Source organism: Symsagittifera roscoffensis, chromosome 2 (genome assembly GCF_963678635.1).
Source record: "Symsagittifera roscoffensis chromosome 2, txSymRosc1.1, whole genome shotgun sequence".
Classification (NCBI taxonomy): domain Eukaryota; kingdom Metazoa; phylum Xenacoelomorpha; order Acoela; family Convolutidae; genus Symsagittifera; species Symsagittifera roscoffensis.
In genome coordinates, this window is record NC_087063.1 from 33,323,755 (window position 1) to 33,346,732 (window position 22,978).

Consider the following 22,978-nt stretch of genomic DNA (forward strand, 5'->3'; position numbering starts at 1 on the left):
TTTACATTTTATAAAATTTTTATTAGTTTGGTTTTTTAATTATGAATTTAGTTAGTTGTTTTCACAAAAGCATTTTGTTTTAGTTCTGTTATTCTGAAGAGTTACTCACCCTTGAGTACCTCTTACTAAAAATAGAAGTGTGGTCACAAAGCATGGATGTAGCGCGGTGGGTTAGGCCGGCTATAGAGCATGCTCAGGACGTCCTCTCTGGTGGGTTAGGCCAGGAGTGGGAGTATGGTTTCGTGCGGTTTCTTTGAGAGGTCCTGTTATGTGATAACGTTTTATGTTGGGTTTATGTTGGTCTTTCTTATGTTTCTTTGGTTGTGTCCTTTTTTCAAAAATCAAATTGTTTTTGTTATGGGTTTGTCTTTCGACTTTTTTGTGTTTTTATTATTTCTTTCTTAGACTTTATAATAGTCTTCAAAAGAATAAATTATCCAGTTTTAAACTGGGTTAATCCGGTTTGGGTACCGTTGGTTTTCTTTTCTTAGTCATGCTGTTATTTTATGATTTGTGGTGTTTAGTAAGCTGCGTTGGTTAGTTTGGTTTAGTATATAATTCCTTTCCAACCGGGTTAAAGGAAAGTTTGAAACTTGTTATCGTGTGTTAGAGTTGTTGAGTGTGAAAACGTGAAATTTAAAATCATTATTTAAACAATTCTTCGTGGGCGAGCTGTGCGAGTTTGGATAGAATTCCTGTGCGAGTGAATGAAATTATCAAAAGGTTAGTACTGCATTTTGATTTTATCAATTTATTACATAGAGTGTCAATTTTACTGCTAGTTTTCTGGGGGAAATTTAAAGTTATAAATTTTCATCATAATTAAATTTACTGCTTTATGGGGGAATAATTTATAAATTAATTTACTACATTTGGTATGAATTTTATCACGTTATCTTGTATAAAATATTAATGAAGTTTAGAAGAATTTTAACAAGTTTATTTTTTTTTCTGTTTTTTGCAGATGATCGTGGTATGAAGACTAAAAGTGTATTAGTTAAGAATATTTTTAAATTATACTTACGTGTTAATCGTCTGGGAAAAAGCCGTGGGAAAAGATGTCGTGTATTGTATCCGAAGTTGTTAGTAATTTTGCTAGTATGCGAATGATTTTTTTAGTTTTTAAAGCAATTGAAGTGCTTTAATGGTTTTTAGTTCTTCGGTGCCTACTCCAAACTCGTAAGGTGTGTTTTGAATGAGGTTATATATTTTGTGATTATATTTAGTATTGTGAATGAATTCTAATATTGGTATTTCTATAGGCTGGATAAATTCATGTGGGATAAGGAAGGGTCTGGATTCTTCGGCGTTAAAGGTCTTTGTGATGGACAAAATATATACATTTGTGTTACTGGTTCATAATTGCAGAGGATGCCGTGGAGGTTAGTATCTTTGATGCAAAAAGTGAAATTAAGGAAAAATGGTGATGTGTATTTTGAGTTAAGAAACTGAAAACGATGATGTGGTTGTCTTGATGGGGTATGCAAATCAAAATGATTTTGTATGAAACGACGATATGTATATGTGTGAGTTTGTTTAGTGCGTAACATAATATTGTGGGAACAGTGCAAATTGCGTTCATGTGGTGCAAGAAAGTGAAAGGTTAGTGAAAATAACTGAAATTTGTCTTGAAAACTTTCGTAAGCTTGAATATCATTTAGTGCTTCAGAAATGATGTGATCATATTTTCTATCAAAAATATTAAGTGTGAATACATATGACGTTTTGATGAATAATTTTTCTGTTAGTTGTGGCTTAGCGAAGCGGTCGTCATCTAGAAATTGGTCTTGATTAGTTCGGATGATATTATGGTCATAATATTCTATTGTAAACTCGTTAGCTCGGGGTGCAGTGAATATTTTTAGTGATTTTTTATATCCTATGGAAGTAAATTGTCTAGGTGTTAGTGTTGCGGTGAGTCTATAGAGCATATCTTTATTCTTTTCTATATCTTTATGAGTATTAGATAGTGGCAGGCAAAGGGGATTAGTAAAATGTTAAAATGCTGTCCAATGAAGTGTTGGCATTAAAACAGGTTCATCTACAAAACTACGTGTGTCGTTAGTGTCGTTAGGTGTGTTTAAAGTATATTGTGGGAATGAGGGTAAGGTGATTGCTAGAAAATCTTTCGTGTTGGTGTGGTGTGGATGGTTTATTTATTCGCAGGCTGTTCCTGGTTTGGTCGGGAATGGATGGTTCGGGAATTTTCTTTTAAAAGTGCGATAAGCTCGGTGAGTGCTATTTGATGATTCGGTGGTTGTGGATGATTGTGCTAATGATGCAGTGTAAGCTGAGGAGGGTGTAGGAGTAGGTGCGTTTGAGGATTCTATTGTGGATGAAATTTGATTTATAGTGAGGATGTTAGGGTGTATTAGCTGTTGTTGTAGGGTGATAAAATTATCGAGTTCTTGGGAGATTTGGGGGGGGGGTATCTGGAGAATTATTAGATGATCGGTCGGAATGAAATGGAGAATAGGTTGGGGTTACTTTTGAAGCATAAGAAGGAGTAGAAACGGATGGGAGTGGGTTATTTGGTGGGATCGGTTGAAAAGGGGGTTTTGAAAAAACTGAGGAGTTGGTTTGGAAATTATTGGATGGAGATGGTTCGGAGTCTGCAAATTCGTCAGGGGTTTCTATATTAGGGTTATTAAGTTGTGAAATGGAGTATAAAACTGAAATATCTGAATTAGTATCCGAATTCATGCTTGATGATATATTAAAAGTTGGAAAATCGGGTGGCGGGAAAGCAAAAAGTGGGATTATTGGGATTGGAGTGTGGAGGTTGGTTGGATGGGAATTTGAGCGGTGTAGGGATCCAAGTTTTCGGCTCATCGTGGGCTAAAAAATGATTGTTTTGAGACTGAAAAGCGGTGGTATGGGGTTGTTCTATAATTTGTTCATATGTATTATCATTTTGTGAATGATGTGTATATATATGTTGTATGGGACTTTGCGATATGTTTTGTCTAAAGTTTGGGTTATGTGTTATTGCTAGGTTTCGGAAATTACGTGGGACTAAGGATAATGGATGGTTATGTGGTAGGGGTGGCAACTGTTGTGCGGTAGGTGTTACTTCTATGTTATTATGTTCTTCGTCGTATGTGTTCTGTCTTGTCGCTATTTTTGTATGATTGTCTTTTATTTGTGCGTCTAGAAGAATTTTGTTGATTGATGATGAAAAAATTCCAAAAAATCCTGCAAATAGTATGCGTGCTACACTTGCTTGTTTATTTACTTGTGTGTGTATAGCGCATGTGTTATAGATTCCTTTTAAAAGTGAAAAAAGAAATCCTATAAAGTTAAACATTGCGTATAGGATAGTTAATTTTTCTAAGATGTAATAGGGCCATCCTAGAAAATCGAGAATTTCATTTTTTAGTGTAACAAAGCTAAAAATATTTATAGGTGAAATATCTTGTGGTCTGTATTTTTCACCGTTTAGATATATATAGTCTTTAATGTCTTTAAAATATCCGCTATAATCTTGTGTATAGATATCTGCAAATCCTGCGGTTTCGGCAAGTTTGCGTAAATTTTGGTCAATTGATTGTCTTTGTATACTGTCCATTTGTGTTAATAATTCTTGGAATTGTTGTATTCTAATGTGGTGTTGGATATCTGATTTTGAATATATTCCAATTGATTGTAAATCAATATTTGGATTACGAGCAATAGCTCTGATGCTTTCGGGTGAAAATTTTTTGAGTGATTGCATTAACGTGGGGTATGGAGTAAGAAGATAATATTTATCTTCATCAGGGTTTAACTGTACTACATTGTGGCTATTTTCTGATCCACATGGGATTGCGGTATCCCAAAAATATGTTCGTCTTGAAAGTGTGTCAACAAAATGTACCTTACTTTTATAAAAGATAGGGATTCTTTTATAGCATCGTTTATCTTCAAAAACATATAGTGGTGATACTTTTTTGGTACAAGTGTAAAACCATAAAATGTTTCCTTCGTAGTCTAGAAAATTTGATCTATTTCCTGATAATAAATATCCTGCGTAGGGTATTTTTAATACTGCTAGTGCGAGTGATTGTAGGATTTGTGTCCTTTCTAATTCGCATAGTTGGTAAAGTGTTTCTAATTCGGAGAGTGACATTTCTTGAAAAATTCGACTAATCGTGTAGTCTAACTTCATATTTAGGTGGATATCAAAGTGGATATTACCAAAATAAGTATTATTCATTTGTGATAGTTCTTGTAAACGTGTGCTTCTAGTGTCATGTGGCTTTAGTTTTTCCACCAGGTTGACCATTACTTTTTTGAAAGTTAACTGGTATATATGATGTTCCTTCGTGTAGATGGTGACCTGTGGCATAAGGGTCAATTTTTATTTTTCCAGTGGTCATGTCGAAACCTTTTTCGTATTCAACTAATATTTCAGAATATTGTGTTTTGTGAAGTGGGTTTCTGTATTTGCATGCAATTTCTGTTTCTTGATATATTTGGAAATGTGTTAATTTATTTTCTATATTATGGAGATTTCGAAAATCAGTACTTTGTTTTCGTGATGGATGGACTTGTTCATATGGAATTGATTGTATAAAATATTTTTCGTGAAATTTTATCATTCGAGCGTGTATTTTTGCTACTTGAAATGTTGTGCATGTATCTTCGGGAAACCAAACAATTGTTGCTTGTGTCCGTGTTGTAGGATCACAATAACCTTGATCGTTTTTACAAGGTAATCTATTTCCTTGATAGATCATTGTGTTGTCGGATAAATCTCGTGTGAGTTGTATTTTTTCGAGTTGTATTTTCCAATCGAAAAACATTATTTCTTGATATCCTTTATTTTTTGTGTCTGCTTTGCAGTTTGATGGATTATTTATACCAATGTGTGGTATCCAGTGATTATCGTGTATGTCATAAGTTGATCTTCCGTGTGCGCCGTTGTATGGGTATTTTTCATCTAGTTTTATATGTCCTTGATATCTTTCAAGTTCTGCTTGATGTACACAATCGGCAAAGACTTGAAAATATACTAGTTTTCTGTCGGTGTTTTTATTTCTTGTGATATTTAATCTGAGTAGCTCGTTTTTACAATCATCGGGATTTAGATGTAGAAGTCGTTCTATATTACTTTGGTAGAATGATTCGTGGTCAAGTCGGTTTTTATTTCCGTTTGAAACTTGTGAACAATGTACTTTCTTTTCGGAAAATGTTGCTGTAAGTTTATATCCTGCGACTGTTGTTGCTCGGGCTTTTGAATACAGTGTCGCTATTACATTTGTAGTTTCTATAGCTTGTGGTTCCGTTTCGCATTGTGATACTTGATTTATTGCATATTTGTGTAGTGTTTTTTGTTCATTTTCTTCACAATCGTAGTGTGTTACTAATAAGTCCTGGGGTCCTGTGCGGGGAGAGGCATTTGTGTTGTGATCGGAAAATGCTAGAAAAAGGATTTGTTAAAGTATCAATATTTTTAGAATATACATGTGTATGATAATCCTGAGTATGGGTTATAAAATGTGATGTAACCAATTGTCTTTTTGGTGTATCTGTCGTATTATATATTACTTCAGTTGTTATAAATGGTGGTGGTAGCGATTGAGCTGTTATATTGGGTGGGTTTAATGGGTGAGGATATTGAGCAATGTTGTTAAGTTTAACCGTGATTTCAAATTTTAATTGTAGACTATTTTTTTGGAGTATTTGGATGTTATGGTCACGAATGTCTTCGTGGATGTCTTGTCTATATTGTAGTCCATGGAGTGCCCAATTGTGGAGTCGGTTACTTTCGGGATGTTGTCCGAATAATGGTGGGGGTGCTGTGAACGTGTTCCAATCTAATCTTAAAGGGATATTTGTTGATGATTGTTCTCGATATCGGTTCACCCTGTGTGAATGAGTGTGTTGTCCAATAAGATAGCGTGACGAGCAGACGGTGTACCCCATCCGAAATTACTCTATGAGTTAACCACATCGGTCATAACTCATCTGGTGCGACCATACGTCTCGAATAAAACCTTAATAGCTTAGAATTAACCAAAAATAGAGTAGAATTTAGACAAAACGTTTTCAAAATGTTATACGATAATAATTTAATCGAAATGTCTCTACGACTCAATAGATCAGAGCCAATATTCCGAACGATAATAGAACTACCCGGAATTGAAAGAAGACCTCGAACAAGAGACGACATATTACAAAGTAGAAACTTACCAAATAGTTTTATGATCGTACGGCAAAAGCCAACACAAACTTTTATATTTAGAATCATATTAGCAATGAATTTAGATTTTCATCTGCAAACATAAAATTTTGAAGTCAATCTTCATGATCATTTCAGGCGCTAAACAAAATTATTAATATACAATAACGATTGATAAAAAGATCTCAAATCGTTTTCTTAATTTCTGCAGTCTTATATAAAACATGTTTGAAAAATATTTATTGAAAATGAAAATAAAAATTAGTAGCATGACAATAAATTGTTGAAAATCATAAAATCATCTGTTGTCCCAGCTTCATCACCTAAACATAACAGCAATCATAAGCTCACTAATATCATTAAGAAACTAAATCTTTTTCTTAAATAAATTTAAAGCAAATTAAACTTAAACTCACTTAATTTTAAAATTAGATCATCAAGGCTTATCCTTGGATCTCAATAAATTTTCTATTTCACTAAATTTAAAACCTGATCGTTAAGGCCTATCCTTGGATCAAAAAGAACAATTTTGTTCTCGCCCAACCACTTAACAAGTGTCTAACGACCTCAAACGTCGATTCACTATCCAACCCTTCCAAAAGACCCAAGACTAATAGAAAATTTTAAATAAAACTAACCATTCAAATTAGGATAAATAGTGAAGAACTTCGGTTATTCATCCTTCACTTGGACCCTCCTCTTACCAGACCCAAGATAGATCTTAGATTTAATAAGTTTAAAATAGTACCTGACAAACTACTTGCGTTCTAATTATACCTGAACCTTGTGGATCGATTTGATATTCTCCAACCCTTGAACACAATCACTACCCCTAAGTAAGATTAAGTAAGTTAACACCTTAGCTTAGACTAGCCACGAGAAAGTAAAAAATCATTCCTTGGAATTGATATACTTTTCTCTCCAACCCTAAATAAAAAGACCCAGGTTAAGCTAACCAAAAAATCGTAAGGACTAACAGTCTAAGAAAATAGAAATACCTAACAACTTTTTGCATCTCTCATCCTAAACCTTATGTCATTCAAAAATCTAGGAAATAAACAAACAATAGTTTTACACAACTGTGAGATAGATAACAAAAAATACGATCTTGTCATCACACCTCATACACAAACAGTTGGATACATTAGAACAAAACGACAAAAAACAAAAAGAAAAATTATAAACAAACAAAAACAAATCACACGAAAAATTTCAGAATCAGAAGCCAGCAATTTAGATGAACTCTACAAATTAAAAGCATCAATTGATAAAAATTGTCCCATTCACGATCAATTATATTTTTCCGATTCAGAAACAACTTCAAATTCATCAAAAAGAGGAAAAAGAAGAATAAAAAAGCAATACAAACACAAACCAGTACACTTGTATAATTGGAATCAACCAATTAGACACATTGATAGTTATATATTAACAGTCATCAAAAGAAAAAATGAGCCACACTCAAAGTGACGATAGTCCAGATGACAAAGAGATTTACCCCTTCCTCATAGATGCACCCGATAATAGAGGGCAACATGATTTTTGCAAGAATTTACTCGTAAAGTTATTTGAACCCGGAATCAGTCCATGCAAAGCAGAATTCCCAGATGTAAAAATCAAAAAACAAATTATTGAACATTATTTGAAAGATATATGTAACTTAACACAACAATATGGAATCTACACCATAGAATTCAGCACACCAAATACGAATCATCGTAAATACGTAATTCAAACAGATGATCTTGAATTAGAATTTTCAAAAGTATTCTTAGAATATATCAAAAATATACAATATCATCATTCACAAAGAGCAAACTCTATATTCACTAACGAAGTTTTTACAATAGTATATACCTATATTTCTATATTAGAAAAAACAGAATTTCAAAGTATCTCACCAACTGAAACATCCAAACATACAAAAGTACGAGAGGAAATCACAATATTTTCAACTTTTCTACATATAATTGAAGAAAATTTCACTAAAGACGATGTTTCACAACACACAAAACATGACTTACAAAAAATTTTGGCATGGTTTATAATAGATTATTTCACACATAATTTAGACTTAATTTCACAAGCAAGAAAAAATTTTAGACCTCAAAATCCAAATGATGATACTGCCATTACAGAACAATCAGACTACATTTGGGACCCTGAATGGTCTCATCCTACTTTTATAAATATCCCACAATCTATTTCAAGTCAAGCAATAAGTACAATATCTTCCCACAGAGATTATGTAAAAGTAGTACCACTAACCATTGATGCAACACCATTAAACTACAATACATTTTTACCTGATACATGAAATAACAGTTTAAATTCGACCGTCATACACAATGAAAACCTTAATGGAACTAGAAATCTTACACAACAAGATATTCAAACACCATCACACTTCATAAATGAAGAAATTGTCCAAACAACAACAACTACACAACAAAGTATTTCACCAATACATCCAAATATAACAACACCAAGAAATACAATTACTTCACTGGCACAAGTAACCTTACAGTCAACCGTTAAACCTTCGGTTGCTCCAAAATATTCACATATGGATTATCAAACATATAGACCCATGACAGTACCATCAAAACCACGAAAAACGTTCACAAGAAACACTTTTGCAGAACACAAATATAATTATGCATATTCGCCAAAAACAAACTACCCCATTACGAAAAAATAATAATCATGTATGTTCTCACTATTGGGATAACCCAATGACAACAACGAACTCAGTAAATTTTCGAACTAATTCACATCCTCCACAGGATCATAGTGAAAATTACCCATTCTTTCAACAAAATAAAAATAAAAAGCAAGCACCTCATCATACAGATTACTTATCATCTGATGATGATTATTTACAACCAGACATTTTTGCACCATATACCCAAAAATATTGCACGCAAGGATCGCGACCACCTCATACATATTATAGAATTTTTTCTCCAAACCCAACAGATACACGAAATCAACAACCAATACATAAGCCAAATCCAACTAATACACAATCTTTTCAACCGATTCAACCACAAAACCCAATGACTATACACTCGTATCAACCAACTCAAATGCAAAATGAAATACCACTTCCATATTATCTTCAGCAACAGAAAATAACAAAAAATCAACTTTCAAATTTTTCGCAAATGCCAAATGCCGCAGAATCACTACAAATGACAACGAATCCATACCTCATGGGTGGATCATCAATAACATCAAATAAACCACTGATGATATTTACAGGAACAGATCTTGAATATTCTGTAGAAGATTATTTAAATGCAGTAACAGCAAATTTAATTTTAAATATAGGACCTCAAAATTGGATACATAAACGAACAGCATTGATAGAAACAACCTTAGATGGCGCAGCTCAAAAATGGTTTTCAAAATTACCTATAGAAATAAAATCAGACTGGAAAAGATTTACACAAGAATTTTCAAACATGTTTGACTCCGAAAGAAATAAACAACACCAAAGAGTTTTATGTAACGAAATTCGCAGATTACCAAATGAAACCATCAAACAATTAGCAGTACGTATCAAAACACTAGTACGAAAAGCATATTCACTTAACACACATGACTATAAAAACACAAAAATGACAGAAATTTTAATGATGACCGTAACACCTCAATTAAGGAAAATAGCAATAAAAAAGAGAGCATCTCATCCTTCCTCAATTAGAGAGCCAGATTTAGATTTTCGAAAACCAGTAGACAAACTAGAGCAAGCGGAAATCACAATGAAACTTGAAGAAACAGAAAATCTAAACTACAATATGTTAATCGAATTGAAACAAACACTACACATATAAATAACATACAGGAATCAGATACAGACCTACTTGAAAAAATCACTGAAATACTAAATATTTATGAAAAACACCCAAATTTTAAAGTCAAACCATCTTTCAAAAAACGGTGTAATTATTGTCGACGATACGGACACAGTATTTGCGAATGTAGACAAAAACAACAAGATAACCAAAACAAACCTCAAAAGCATAAAGAACCAAATAATTCGTTCTATCATTATATGAAAAAAGATCAAAATCTACCAAACAAAAATATATATAGTAACAACAGTTCAGGAAAACCACTTCCGAACAACACCAATTACACAAGAAATCAATCACCATATAACTCAAGTTATAGAGGAAGATCACCAGAACGAAGAAATACACAGAATTCTTCACAAAATAATTATAATCGATCAAATAGCCGAAATAACTATTCGAGATCAAAATTCAATGCAACACAATTTGTTTGTAGATCCAGTTCCCAATCAAACCCAAGGAATAAACACTATTCCAATAATCAATCACGAAACTCATCATACAACAGAAATAGAAACTATTCACATAATCGAAATAGAAGTTATTCGAACAATCGAAATCAGAATTACCCAAACAATCGATCAAGAAATAACTCGTATAATAGATCAAACTATCACAGATCAAATGACAATTATCAAAACAGATCACGGAATAATTCACAAAATCGAAATTCAAGTTATAATAATCAATATAGAAATTATTCCCAGTCACCACATAGGAATAATTACCATTATAATAATTCTAAACATCGATACAGAAGTAGTACACCAAAACATCAAAGACATATTAATCAAGTACAGTCAAATGAAGAAACAGCATCAGCCCCCCAGGTATTGATGACACAGGAAGTAACGAACTACAACTAAATCAAATAAACTGTGGATCATCAGATACAGAAAGTGATACAGAAAATACCATCTCCGTAAATATGATAACAGTCGAAAACGACTACGAACCTATCATATATGAACAACCTTTTACATCACCTATACATGAAAATCAACTGGAACTCCTTCACAATTATTATATTGAACCCATCAATACTACACAAACTGCACAAGAAATAAACGAAATTAACACGGTAAAAAAACCCGATGAAAAAGACAAAACAAAATGTTTAAACACAAATCATATTTATCAAAATATACAAAAAAAACAACCCAGAGAAAAAATTTGGACAATACCATTTCTCTTAGAAAGTCCAAGTAACAAAGAATTTCAACCACCAGATCTTGAAATTGATTTTTTAATTGATTCAGGAGCAGAATCAAACATAAATAAAATTCCCACATGGAATGAATTCAAAATATTAAATCCAAATTTAACGCCTCTTGCAACCTCTAGTAAACTAGCAACAGCACAAGGATCAACATTAGTAAACTATGGGAAAATCCAATTATTCCTTCTCCCCACAAGAACAATGGAACAAAATAAAATTCTAAACAAACCATTTAAACAAATATTTCATATTACTGATATTAAACACGATATCATTGGCATACCATTTGTATCAAAAAATATACCAACAATCAACATCTTGATTAGCAAAATACTAATCAAAGATAAGTACACAAAAACAAAAATACAGCTCTAACATTTTTTCAAAGATTAAATAAACAACCACCATTCTTCTCAAAATTTTATCCAATTTATAACCAACAACGGAAACACCTGAAACCACTATCAGGAAATATATATAACTTTTCAATAAACCAAGTTCACCAGTATGATAAAAGTCAAAATAAACAACAACTTTTTATGTCAGACTTTGAATTTAAACCTATTCACAAGTTTTTCAAAATCACGATTTCATCTATAAAATATTTGAAAAACACGAATTCCGACATCATTTCGCTACACGTGTATAACAATACACTGTATCAAGTAACATTACCCTTAGGACTTTTAGTATATTGCGAAACAAACGCTAAAATCTCACCCATACATGAAAAAGCATACCGCGTAAATAATATACTCCAATTATTAGATATTTGCCAATCCACAATTCTTAACGAAGAATTATCCATAAATAACATAATAAGCAATGAAAAGAGAAACACAGATTATTTCACAAAAACACCATATTTTAAACCAACATTCAATATAACCAATTATACAAAAGAACAACAACAATTTTTAACGATGTTTAACTTTGAACACTCAAAAATTACACAAATCGAAATTGACAAACTAGCAAAACAACTATTAAAATATTCAACAGTCTACGCAACATCAAAATTTGATGTTGGGAAAATCAGTTCATCACTACATCTCCCGTTAAAATTCGTTAAAACCTGACGCAGTTTTCAAAAAACAAAGAGCTAGTAAAGTACCAATTCATTTACATGACAAAGTAAACAGATTTATTGACATTTTAGAACAATACAAAATTATCTCACCAGTAAATAAAGAAGAACAACCAAAAGGTAACACATTTATTAACCCTGTTATCATCCTAGCAAAAGGAGAATCATTAAAAATAGTTTTAGACGCTAGATACCTCAATTCACTAATAGACGAATCGAAATGCAATTGGCCTATTGAACCAATACAAGTTATTTTAACAAAAATAAACGGAAAATACTTTACAACCGCAGATATGAATAATGCATACAATCAATTGGCACTAGATGAACAATCACGATGTTTAACACAATTTGTTATTGGAAATCAACAATATGAATTCAACCACCTATTCTATGGAATTTCCATAGGACCAGCAGCATTTTCAGCTTTTATGAGCAAAATTTTTGGGTCACTAATACTCAAGAAAAACGCAATCACCTATTTAGACGATGTTTTTATGCAATCACAGACAAACGAAGAAATGTTTACAGTTTTAAAACACTATCATAAAAAACTTCAGAATGAAAATCTGAAGGCCGCCCTCAATAAATCACACTTCTTTTTAACACGAGTTAAATTTTTAGGACATAATATAGAAAGAAACACAATCACTCCATTAAAATCACGCATTGATGCTATTCAAAAACTTCAACCACCAACAAACAAAAAGAAAATCCAAGAATTCCTTGGAATGTAAAATTTCTTAAGCAAGTACGTTTATAAAATGCAATTATATTTAAGACCGTTCTATAATTTCCTCAGACAACAAAATAATTTTGAATGGACCACTGAACATCAAACACGATTTGAAGAAATTAAAAAACTTTTAACCGAACAAATTTCAAACACAATTCCAGATCCAAATCAACCATTCTATGCAATGTGCGATGCCTCAAATTTTGGCATCGGCGCACCATTACTACAATCACACAGTGGTACAAATAAAATGAACCTTATATCAGCAAATTCCCGATTATTCACTCAAGCAGAGCTACGACTCTAAACTCTAATGAGAGAATGTACAGCCATAATATATACACTAACAGAATATGAATTTCTGATACTTGGATCAAAACATCCAACAGTTCTATTCACAGATCATAAACCAATCATGATTCTCTTTACACAAAAGTCAAATCCCAATCACCGAGTTTATAGATTTCAATTAATTCTAATGAAATTTCCAAACTTACATATAGTTTGGACAGCAGGAAAGAATCTTGCATTACCAGATACATTAAGTCGAAATACACCACCTGAATTACTTACAGAAAAACTACAGTTGAAATACCCAAAAATATAAAATTTTACCTTTGCAAAAGACGAAACATCACCCCGACTAGAATGCAAATATGCAGTAAAAACTGACATTGAACAATCACAAATAAATAACTTACAACATTTCCCACTTTACTTAGATTGCCAAAATAAACACCAGGAAGTTGATCTACTAGGAACATCAACTTTCAAACCAATTCCATACTCACTATGGATAAAAAATAACACCCAACAAAAACGAATAAAACACAACTCGCATAAAAAAGACCTTTTTCCGTTAATTGAAAAAGAAAACTTAACTGATAAAATAAATTTATCAGGACCACAAACGAATGATTCAAAATACACAATAAATCAAGTCTTTGACCTCCATGACCCACTTGACACAATTCCCCTATCTAAAGTAAAAATTGAAAATATTTTTCTCCCTCCAACAGCTAAAATTACAATTGAAATTTTGAAACAGTATCAAAATCTTGACCCAGTAATTAGACAACTAAAATCATGGCACAAATACAAAACTAAGCCCGTAAAGGCAGATACCACAATTTTAGGAAATAGAACACACCTCCGATATTTCCGAAAATTTAATAATAAAACAATTAATGAAAACACAGACCTTCTAGAATATCAATTAAATGACTCTACAGTTCCTTGTCTCCCTTTAAGTATGATTCTAATAGCTTTTAACATTTCACATACATAAAACACTAAAGAACACTCTGGATCAGAGAAAACATATTCAAATTTTACACAAAATATTTATTTCCCAAATGCACCAATTTGGATAAAAGTACTTTGCAATGATTGTATAGTATGTCAGCTAAATAAACCTTATCCAAATCAAAAACAAATAGCACAAAAACAAGATTTTAAAGGACAAAGTTTATATTTTAACCATCGTATTTCATTCGATACAAAAGAACCAATTTCACCATCCTCTGAAGGAAACTCCTACAATTGTAATTGCTGATGCATTTACACATTATGTAGCACTCAACCCAGTACCACATTGTAACGCTTATTATGCCTATACAACACTTTATGAACACTGGATAGCTAAATTCGGATTACCCGAAATCTTAGTTACAGACAACGGTACAGAATTCATAAATAATGAAATCATCACACTTATATAACATCAAACACAAACCGCGTACATCTCATGCACCTTGGACAAACGGTTTAGTCGAAGGTATGAACCGTTCACTTCAAGAATATCTTAGATGTATCATAAATGGAAATGATACAAGATACACAGAATGGTCAGCAAATGTAAAATTATTTCCCTTAGCATATAATTCACAAGTTACGACAACTCTAGGAATGTCACCATACGAAATGGTTTTTAATCAAAAGCCACGTAAACCAATTATGTTTACAGCAAACTCTCATAAAAATGCACAAGGTCATTGCCAACCAAATCAAGACTCAGTTTGTTATAACCTACCTTTACACACGCATGATGAAGATCATTTTCATCACCCACAAATCCTTAAATTAGCCTCCGGTACACACACCGAATGGATTTTAAATAGAGATAAAAAACACAATGAAATTTACCAAAGAATAACAAAAAAAAATTGTTACAAAAGCAAAACATTAACGAACAAAATAATTCACGCTTTACACCAGCCTCAGATTTAAAAATTGGAACATTTGTCTTAATACCTAATTTTAATACACAAAAAGGAATTTCTAAAAAATTACAACCCCTTCGTAAAGGACCATACCAAATAATTGCCAAACCCACTGACGTCACGTATAAAATCACCGATTCAGACCAAAAAAAAATTGTTCAACATCGGAATAATCTATTGCCTTACTACCCAAAAGAATACGCACTACGCGAATTAACTCAATTATATTCTTTCACAGGTTTAAAAGTTATTCAAAATCACCCACATACGGAAAATGAAATATATGAACAAAACGACATTCACCTTGAAAAACAAAATAAAAAACCAACTACAACCCAAAACAATACAAAAAAGCTAGATCAAAAAATACCTCAAAAAGAAAGGAAAAATAGAAAAATGATAGAAAAAATTATAGCACAAGAACAAATCGTGAAATCAGAACATAGAGAGTCATCACGACCTAGAAATCAACCACGTAAAAACTACAAAACATTCATCCCACAATCTAAAATATTAAAGAAAGTTGAATTTCAAAAACAGCTTTAATTTAAAAATTAATAATCTTTGCACCTCTGAAACATTTTGAACTTTCATTTTTCAAAATAACATGCTGACAAACACGCAACGATTCTAGTTCAAATTTAGCCAATAGGATTCATTCAATCCATCCCCTTCTATAACTATAACACCAACTTATTAGCCGAAAGATATTCAACTCCAGGCATATTTATAACTATAACTTTGCAACCTCCAGGTCAAAAATAAGCAACTTGCTAAAACTTGACAACTAAAATAAATACCACCATAATATAACAACCCTCCCCTATCTAATAACGCAAAGATCAACAATATTTTCCCAACTCAGACCTCAAAAACCCTCCAACCAAAAATCACAAATTAGCCTAAAGTAAAAAAGGACCATAATCATATAGCCTAAAGTACGAAATTCTCAAAAATACCCCACATCATCTGACAAATAAAAATAAAGCAAAGAAGATCTCTCGAACACCATAAAATGAGCCCCCAACAACTTTTCACAAAACTCAACCCACTTGTCAAAAAATCAATAAATAACTCGACCACACTTGAAAATCGCCCCAAACAACAAAAAATATTCGACCAAGAAATCATTTCTTAAATGCTCTTCTCTCGATCAGTCAATATCTTTAAACATACAATTTTCAACATTTTTATAAACTTTTTCACAATACTTAAACTTTTATTCATATTTCTCTTTGATACCTTTGAAGCCTTTATAATAATTTTAATCATTTTTTGCAATATTTTTCTAATTTTCTACTCCCTATTTGAAATATATCTCCAACTTTCCCAAATCATTGACCATATTCACAGGTACGATAAACCAAAAGTTTATTTAAATGATACGAACCATTTTTAGTAGAACAGTTATTTTTTTACTATTTGTAATTTTTATAACATGTTTATCATCCCTAATATTCACAATATGCAAATGTATAAAAAAGGCAATCATAACATCCGCCTTAGCAACAATCCTTTTAATTCTTTTCCTTGAAGAATACTACAATAAACATAAATTTTTTCACTAAGAAAAATCAATAAAGACAACCTTTAAAAATTGCTAACCAACAATCACACAGTCAGTCTTCACCGACATCATCCCAAGAAAACCCGACAATACCTACAACTACCCAAAACCCCCAAACATCCACACGAATTTCTTTCCAAGATAACCCATACACTTTTGAAGAACGACACGCTCGCTTATCTGAACCATTAGAACCAGTTCAGCGACAGGCACCCCTAAGTGAACCAACATATAACTTGTACCCAACATTACCACAAGAATTAAGTCGAATAAGAAATATTAGTCAAAACCAAAATACAGTTGAAATAAATAGACAAATTATACATCCACGACGAAATAGAAATTTTCAAACCCCCCGAGTTCATTTTGATATACCCCAATCCCCATCACCAAGTACTCCAGAAAACCCAATTAGCACACTACGGGAAACCCCTACACTTCTTTCACAACGTAGCACCTCAAGTATACCCTCAGATTACTTAGGTTCAACACCAACATCTGAACAAATACGTGACAATCCCTTTAACCCTCCCCCCCAACCAAACGCCACGACTACCATATTGGACAACACACTCATTCACACAGGGTGAACCAAATTTAATAAATGACCCAATAGTTATTTCTACGGATACAACAACATCATCATCACTACCAGAAACATTATCACTACCGTCAACACCATCAATAAGCCAGATTTCACCGACGCCTTTCCCCCTAAATTTGGCTCACTGGTCGCACCAGATGAGTTATGACCGATGTGGTTAACTCATAGAGTAATTTCGGATAGGACACACCGTCTGCTCGTCACGCTATCTTATTTTCGGCCGGATAGATTCGTGCAACTTCTTAGTCTAATACCGATCATAATCTTACTCTTATACTTTCTAGTCTCAGGGTGTTTAACTAGTCTCTGCTAGGCTCAATAGATCTAGGGTATACTGGTTTGTTGCGGCTGCTGAAGTTCTCTTGGAGAGACAACTAATTTCTAAGTTAAATTCAAATCTCTCTGGTGCTGAAATTACAATTAATTTCAGCACTAACAAATAAGTGGGTTGTTAGTTAGATGGATCATGATTGGTTAATATTAAATACTTTACAGTGGTAAAATATCTAATTTATCCAATCATAAAAAATAGTTTAGATCAGGTTCCATTATACCTACATTTCTGAGAAATGAAAGTTCACATGTGATGCATTTCATATATTTCCGAGAAATGCGTGTGCCAGTAAGCAACGTATTTGACCATTTACGATTGACTTACATTTTCGCGACTTAATTCCATGCTAGACGACAACCGAAATTTTGCTGAGAGCAATGTTGAAAACTACTTTCTGTGTTATGCGAAGTTAAATTCTTGTTTCACTCGATATTTCTACATGAATATGTTTTTTGGTCATATTTTGAAGGTTTAATGTCAATTTTAAAGTCAATTTAGGGCCATTTGGAGGTCAATTCGATAGCGCTATAACTGACGTTTTAAAATCAATTTTGTGGTTGCCCTAGTTATTGTTCCGACTTTCGATACGAAAGTAACGGAATATTTGTGCTCGGGGTGGGTTTTTTTTTCTTCAGACAAATTTCGACTTTTTAACTAGCCATTTTTGACGGATTTTTTTTATATCATTCAAAAAGTATTGTTGTCCTGAGCTTAAATTTGAAAAGATATTTCACCTGTGATTATTTTTCGTAAAGTTATGAGGGTTTAAAGATTGCCATTTTGACCAATTTGGGACAATTAACGCGCGATATAATTCGCGCTATATTAACGCGTAAGCGGAGATTTAATCCGTCTTATAAATCGTTCCAAATTGGTTGAACGAAGCTTATTTGCCATAATTGATTTGTTACAAGGAACGGATTCTCTCTTTTTGTACTTTATATGGCGTGAGGGAGGATGATTTTCATTTAAAAAAATTTTAAATTTTAGAAAAAAAAATTTCATTTTATTTTATTTCATTTAATTTTTTTGTTATTACTGCTGCTCCATAAACCTTAAAGAGCAGTCGGAACATTCAGGGCCAGCAGTCTTGTTAAATTTGGGAACGAATCCTTTGATTTTTGGGAACAAATCCTTTGATTGGGAATAAAATCCTTTGATTTTTCCCATGTTTTTCTAAATGGAAGTGTAACGCTGAAAAATTGAAATGATTCCGTTTCACAGCTTAAATCGCTACTAAAGAAATCTCAATCTAGTAGACCTCCTTAGTAAAACGAAAACTGAAGAAACGTAAAATGCGCATCAATTAATTCGGCATTTTGACCCAAATTGAATTTTCAAACACCTTAATTCAGCCACCTAGACCACCTTTGTCAACCCTCAAAAACTAATGGAAATTTTTTTTTGGCACATCGTTTTACTCTTTGGAAAACCTTTGTTGTATAACTGTTATCCAGGCCCAAAAGGAGTCGATGCTAACAGCAGATTTTAGCAGAACTGGCAGATTTGCCATATAGAGCAGAATACCTTAACGAGAAGCAGATAGCGCAAAAATTAAACCATGCAACAGAATTTGTCGACTTTTCCTAAAAATCGTTTTAAATTAATGCAAGACTGCTCGTATCAGGGCGAAGCCCTGATTGTTCCGACTGCCCTTTAAGGTTTATGGAGAAGTAATAACATAAGGAAAATAAATGTAATAAAAAAAAAATTTTTTTTCTTAAATTTGAAATTTTTTTAATGAAAATTATCCCCCCACAAGCCATATAAAGTACAAAAGGATAGATTTTGCTCCTTGTAACAAAACAATTACTGCAAATAAGCTTCTTTGAACCAAATTGGAACAATTTTTAAGACGGATTAATTCTCCCTTTACGCGTTAATAGCGCGAAATATTCGCTCGTTAATTGTCCCAAATTGACCAATATGGCAATCTTTAAACCCTTGTAACTTTACGAAAAATAATCACAGATGAAATATCTTTTCAAATTCGAGCTCAAGACAACAATACCTTTCCAATGATATTTAAAAAGTTTTGTCAAAAATGGCTACTTAAAAAGTCGAAACTTGTCTGAAGAAAAAACCCACCCCGAGCACAAATATTCCGTTAATTTCGTATCGAAAGTCAAAACAATAATGATAACATTATTTTTTCTCGGAAATATCATATGCGCATCCATGCTTTACCCGACTCAAATTGCTCTAGTCATCAGAAACACAAAAGATGAATCTTACCGCGACCCTACTTAATTACTATTTTGCTTTCTGAAAGTGATCTGCTCGTTTTCAAAATGTTTTGTTTTTCGAAAAGAGTTAGAAACATAGTTTTTTTGTAGTAATTGCGTGATTAACAAAATTTATACAAAGGACTTCACATTTGGCGCGTTTTTATTTTCTGCCTTTGATTTTATTAAAATTTGTCACTTCCTACCCGCACCGAGCGCCCATGGATCATAATCGATTATATTGTCATAATATGGTCAGTATCTATTAAATGACAAAACAATTGATTATAATCCATTAAAAATAGATTATAATCCTAATAATTTTTATCCCAATAAAATCCATTATAATCGATTATAATGGATTTTTTTGAAGGGTTATACATGAAATTTACAATTTTGTTCAAAATTATCTCATTTCCTGTTTAGTGTAGTTGCTACGTGTTCTGTTTCATAAAATGTTACATTTAAGAAAAAAATTTATATTTTTTTTGTCTCAACTTTTTCTAATTCATCGCAGTTTAACACTTCATTTTAATGCCCCCCAGCCAGTTAAGCCCCCAGTACCCAGTATACTACCACCCACCAGTTTACTATACCCCCCCAGTTTACCCCCTCCCACCATTTACCCCCCCCCCCTCCAGTTTACCCTGCCCCTTCAGCTGGGGGGGTAAGAAAGCTTGAGGGGGCGAAGGGATGACCAGTTTAACCCCCCTCCCCGGTTTATTTACCCCCACCCTGTTCGGTTTATTTACACCCCCCCCAAATTTATTTACACCCCCCCCCAGATTTATTTAACCCCCCCCCCCGGTTTACTTCCCCATCCCCCCAGTTTATACCCCCCCCCCGTTTACACCCCTCTCCCCAGTTTACCCTGCCCCTTTAGTCGTGGAGGGGGGAGGGGGTAAAAAGCTTGAGGGGGCGAGGGTACGAAGTTGAGACATGGCATTTAGTAAAAGACAGGGCATAAATTCTGCAAACTTCTCGCAAAATTTGCAAAGTTTTGCAAAATAATCGAATTTAGTTCTAAAAATCAAATAGATTATAATCAATTATAATGGATTATAATGGATTTTCATTTCAAAATAATCAATTATAATGGATTATCTTGGCCAAAAAAATCGATTTCAGTGACAAAATAATGGATTATATTCGATTATAACGGATTATAATGGATTATAATGGATTATAATTGTTCAAAAATAATCAATTATAATGGCTATATAATCAGTTTCGTGGTCTGAATTTTACATCCGTAATGGATTATAATCGATAATTTTTGTCTCGGGAATCCATTATAATCGATTAGAATCCATGGGCGCTCGTTGCGGGTAGCTATGAATGCAATTTCTTTTCAAAGAAAACGATTGATTTTTCCTAAACAACGAAAGCACATCTTTTAAAACAACGATCTCAAGTTTGTAAAATTCGATTGATTTTGAAATCAGTTCATAGTTTTTCATAAAATCCCTCAGTTGTTTTTTTTTCTGTATTTCTCTTTTTTAGAGCCAATTTAAACGGATTAGGGGAGCTGTTCCCCTTACATTAGAATTCCGTGTGAAGTGTTTGGTGTTTATGGATCTGTTCTAGTTTTACTATAACCCCTAGTTTTTTCGTTCAAGGCTCATATTCAGACAATTTCTCCCGTATTTGATGTTTGCTACCCGTGCCCAAAAATGAGCCCCTGAGTGTTTCGAATGAAAAATCTAGCCCTTGTTTAAAAAAGTGCTAGGTAAAATTCGTGCCATTTGTTAGATGAGAGGGGTTGTTAGACCAGTTGGCGAAGCTTTTTTCGCGGTTAGTCGGTTTTCTTTGATAAGGAGGGAAGGTTTTCTTTGGTCGGTAGTTTAGACCCTGATTTGATAAAAGAAGGTTTAATTAAACTTATTAGGCAACTTTTGTCTAGCGAGGGCTACGGAAACTTGTTTTTCTCAATCATTCCCTTGAATACATCAATTTTTTTTTCGTTTTAGCTGCGACAATTGCAAAATAGGTAAGCGTTTAAATAAGCCTTCTTTATAAATGGGCGCCTTTGTTATATCCTCGGAAACGTTAAGGAGCAGTGTGTATTAGTCGGTTTAGTTTGTGGACTATGCAAAAACTTGAACATCTATATTACCTCATTTCCAAACCTTGTCAAAAATAACAAGGGTTAGGATATTATGTTTCGTTCTCTGGAATATAAGATTCATGATTACTTGACTACGAACATCTCGACATAAAAGAGAACTCTTCTCCGGATTTTCAAAAATGTTGAATGATTCTAATGAAAAAATAATTTTTTTTACTAATTATTACTTTTGTTTTTCTTTGCAAAGAAACGCTAAATTTGATTGAAAGATAGTTTATTATTTTGTTTTTCTTCATAGTCAGAAAGGCAGTTCATTGCCGTTGGCTAACTGCTGGTCGATAATGAATCTTTGTAAAAACTTGAGATCTAATCCGATGTTTTCAGCATCGTCAATAACATAATTTCTTATTGCCCAGTTGGCTTAAGTTTTTTTTTCAGCCAAATAGGTTTGATGATGCTTCTCATTCTGTCTCTGATTTTTTATCCTGAAAAATGGTTGCACGGCTCAACATAACGTTTCCCTTTTTTAAGAGTTTTGACGCTAAGCTATTCTACCAGATATGTTTGATTTTAGATTTGACTTTGCAACTGGCAAAGTTTTTATGAGTGTTTTTTTTCCAGTTGATTAAGAGATCATAATGAGTAGTCTAGGAGAAAAAAAAACTGACAGTTAGATTCAGTGAAAGTTGAAGTGAACAGTGATTTATCTTGATTATCATAGTGAGCAGTAGTGCCAAATTTAGATTAAATGGTAAAAGACATCCATATTTAGAAATTTCTTAAGATTTACGTAGCCTATAAAAATCCCTTTTTCGTATTAATTTTTTTAGATGGCATCTGCTCAAAATCGTCAAGCTTTAAATCACAAAAGTTATTCAAAAGACGAGTCAAGC

General features: G+C 32.9%; 2 protein-coding genes across 3 annotated transcripts in view; one reads left to right on the top strand and one right to left on the bottom strand.

The window, feature by feature from the left end:
- Window positions 1-6,902, bottom strand: part of LOC134840573 (exosome complex component RRP40-like) — a 51,657-nt gene extending 44,755 nt beyond the window's left edge. The window contains exon 1 of the mRNA XM_063856482.1: window positions 6,889-6,902. The gene's annotated coding sequence lies outside the window, so the exon portion shown is untranslated. The remainder of the gene's footprint in view (window positions 1-6,888) is intronic.
- LOC134840258 (TLC domain-containing protein 4-B-like) overlaps window positions 1-22,978 on the top strand; it is a 520,491-nt gene that overhangs the window by 269,916 nt on the left and 227,597 nt on the right. The window lies entirely within an intron of this gene.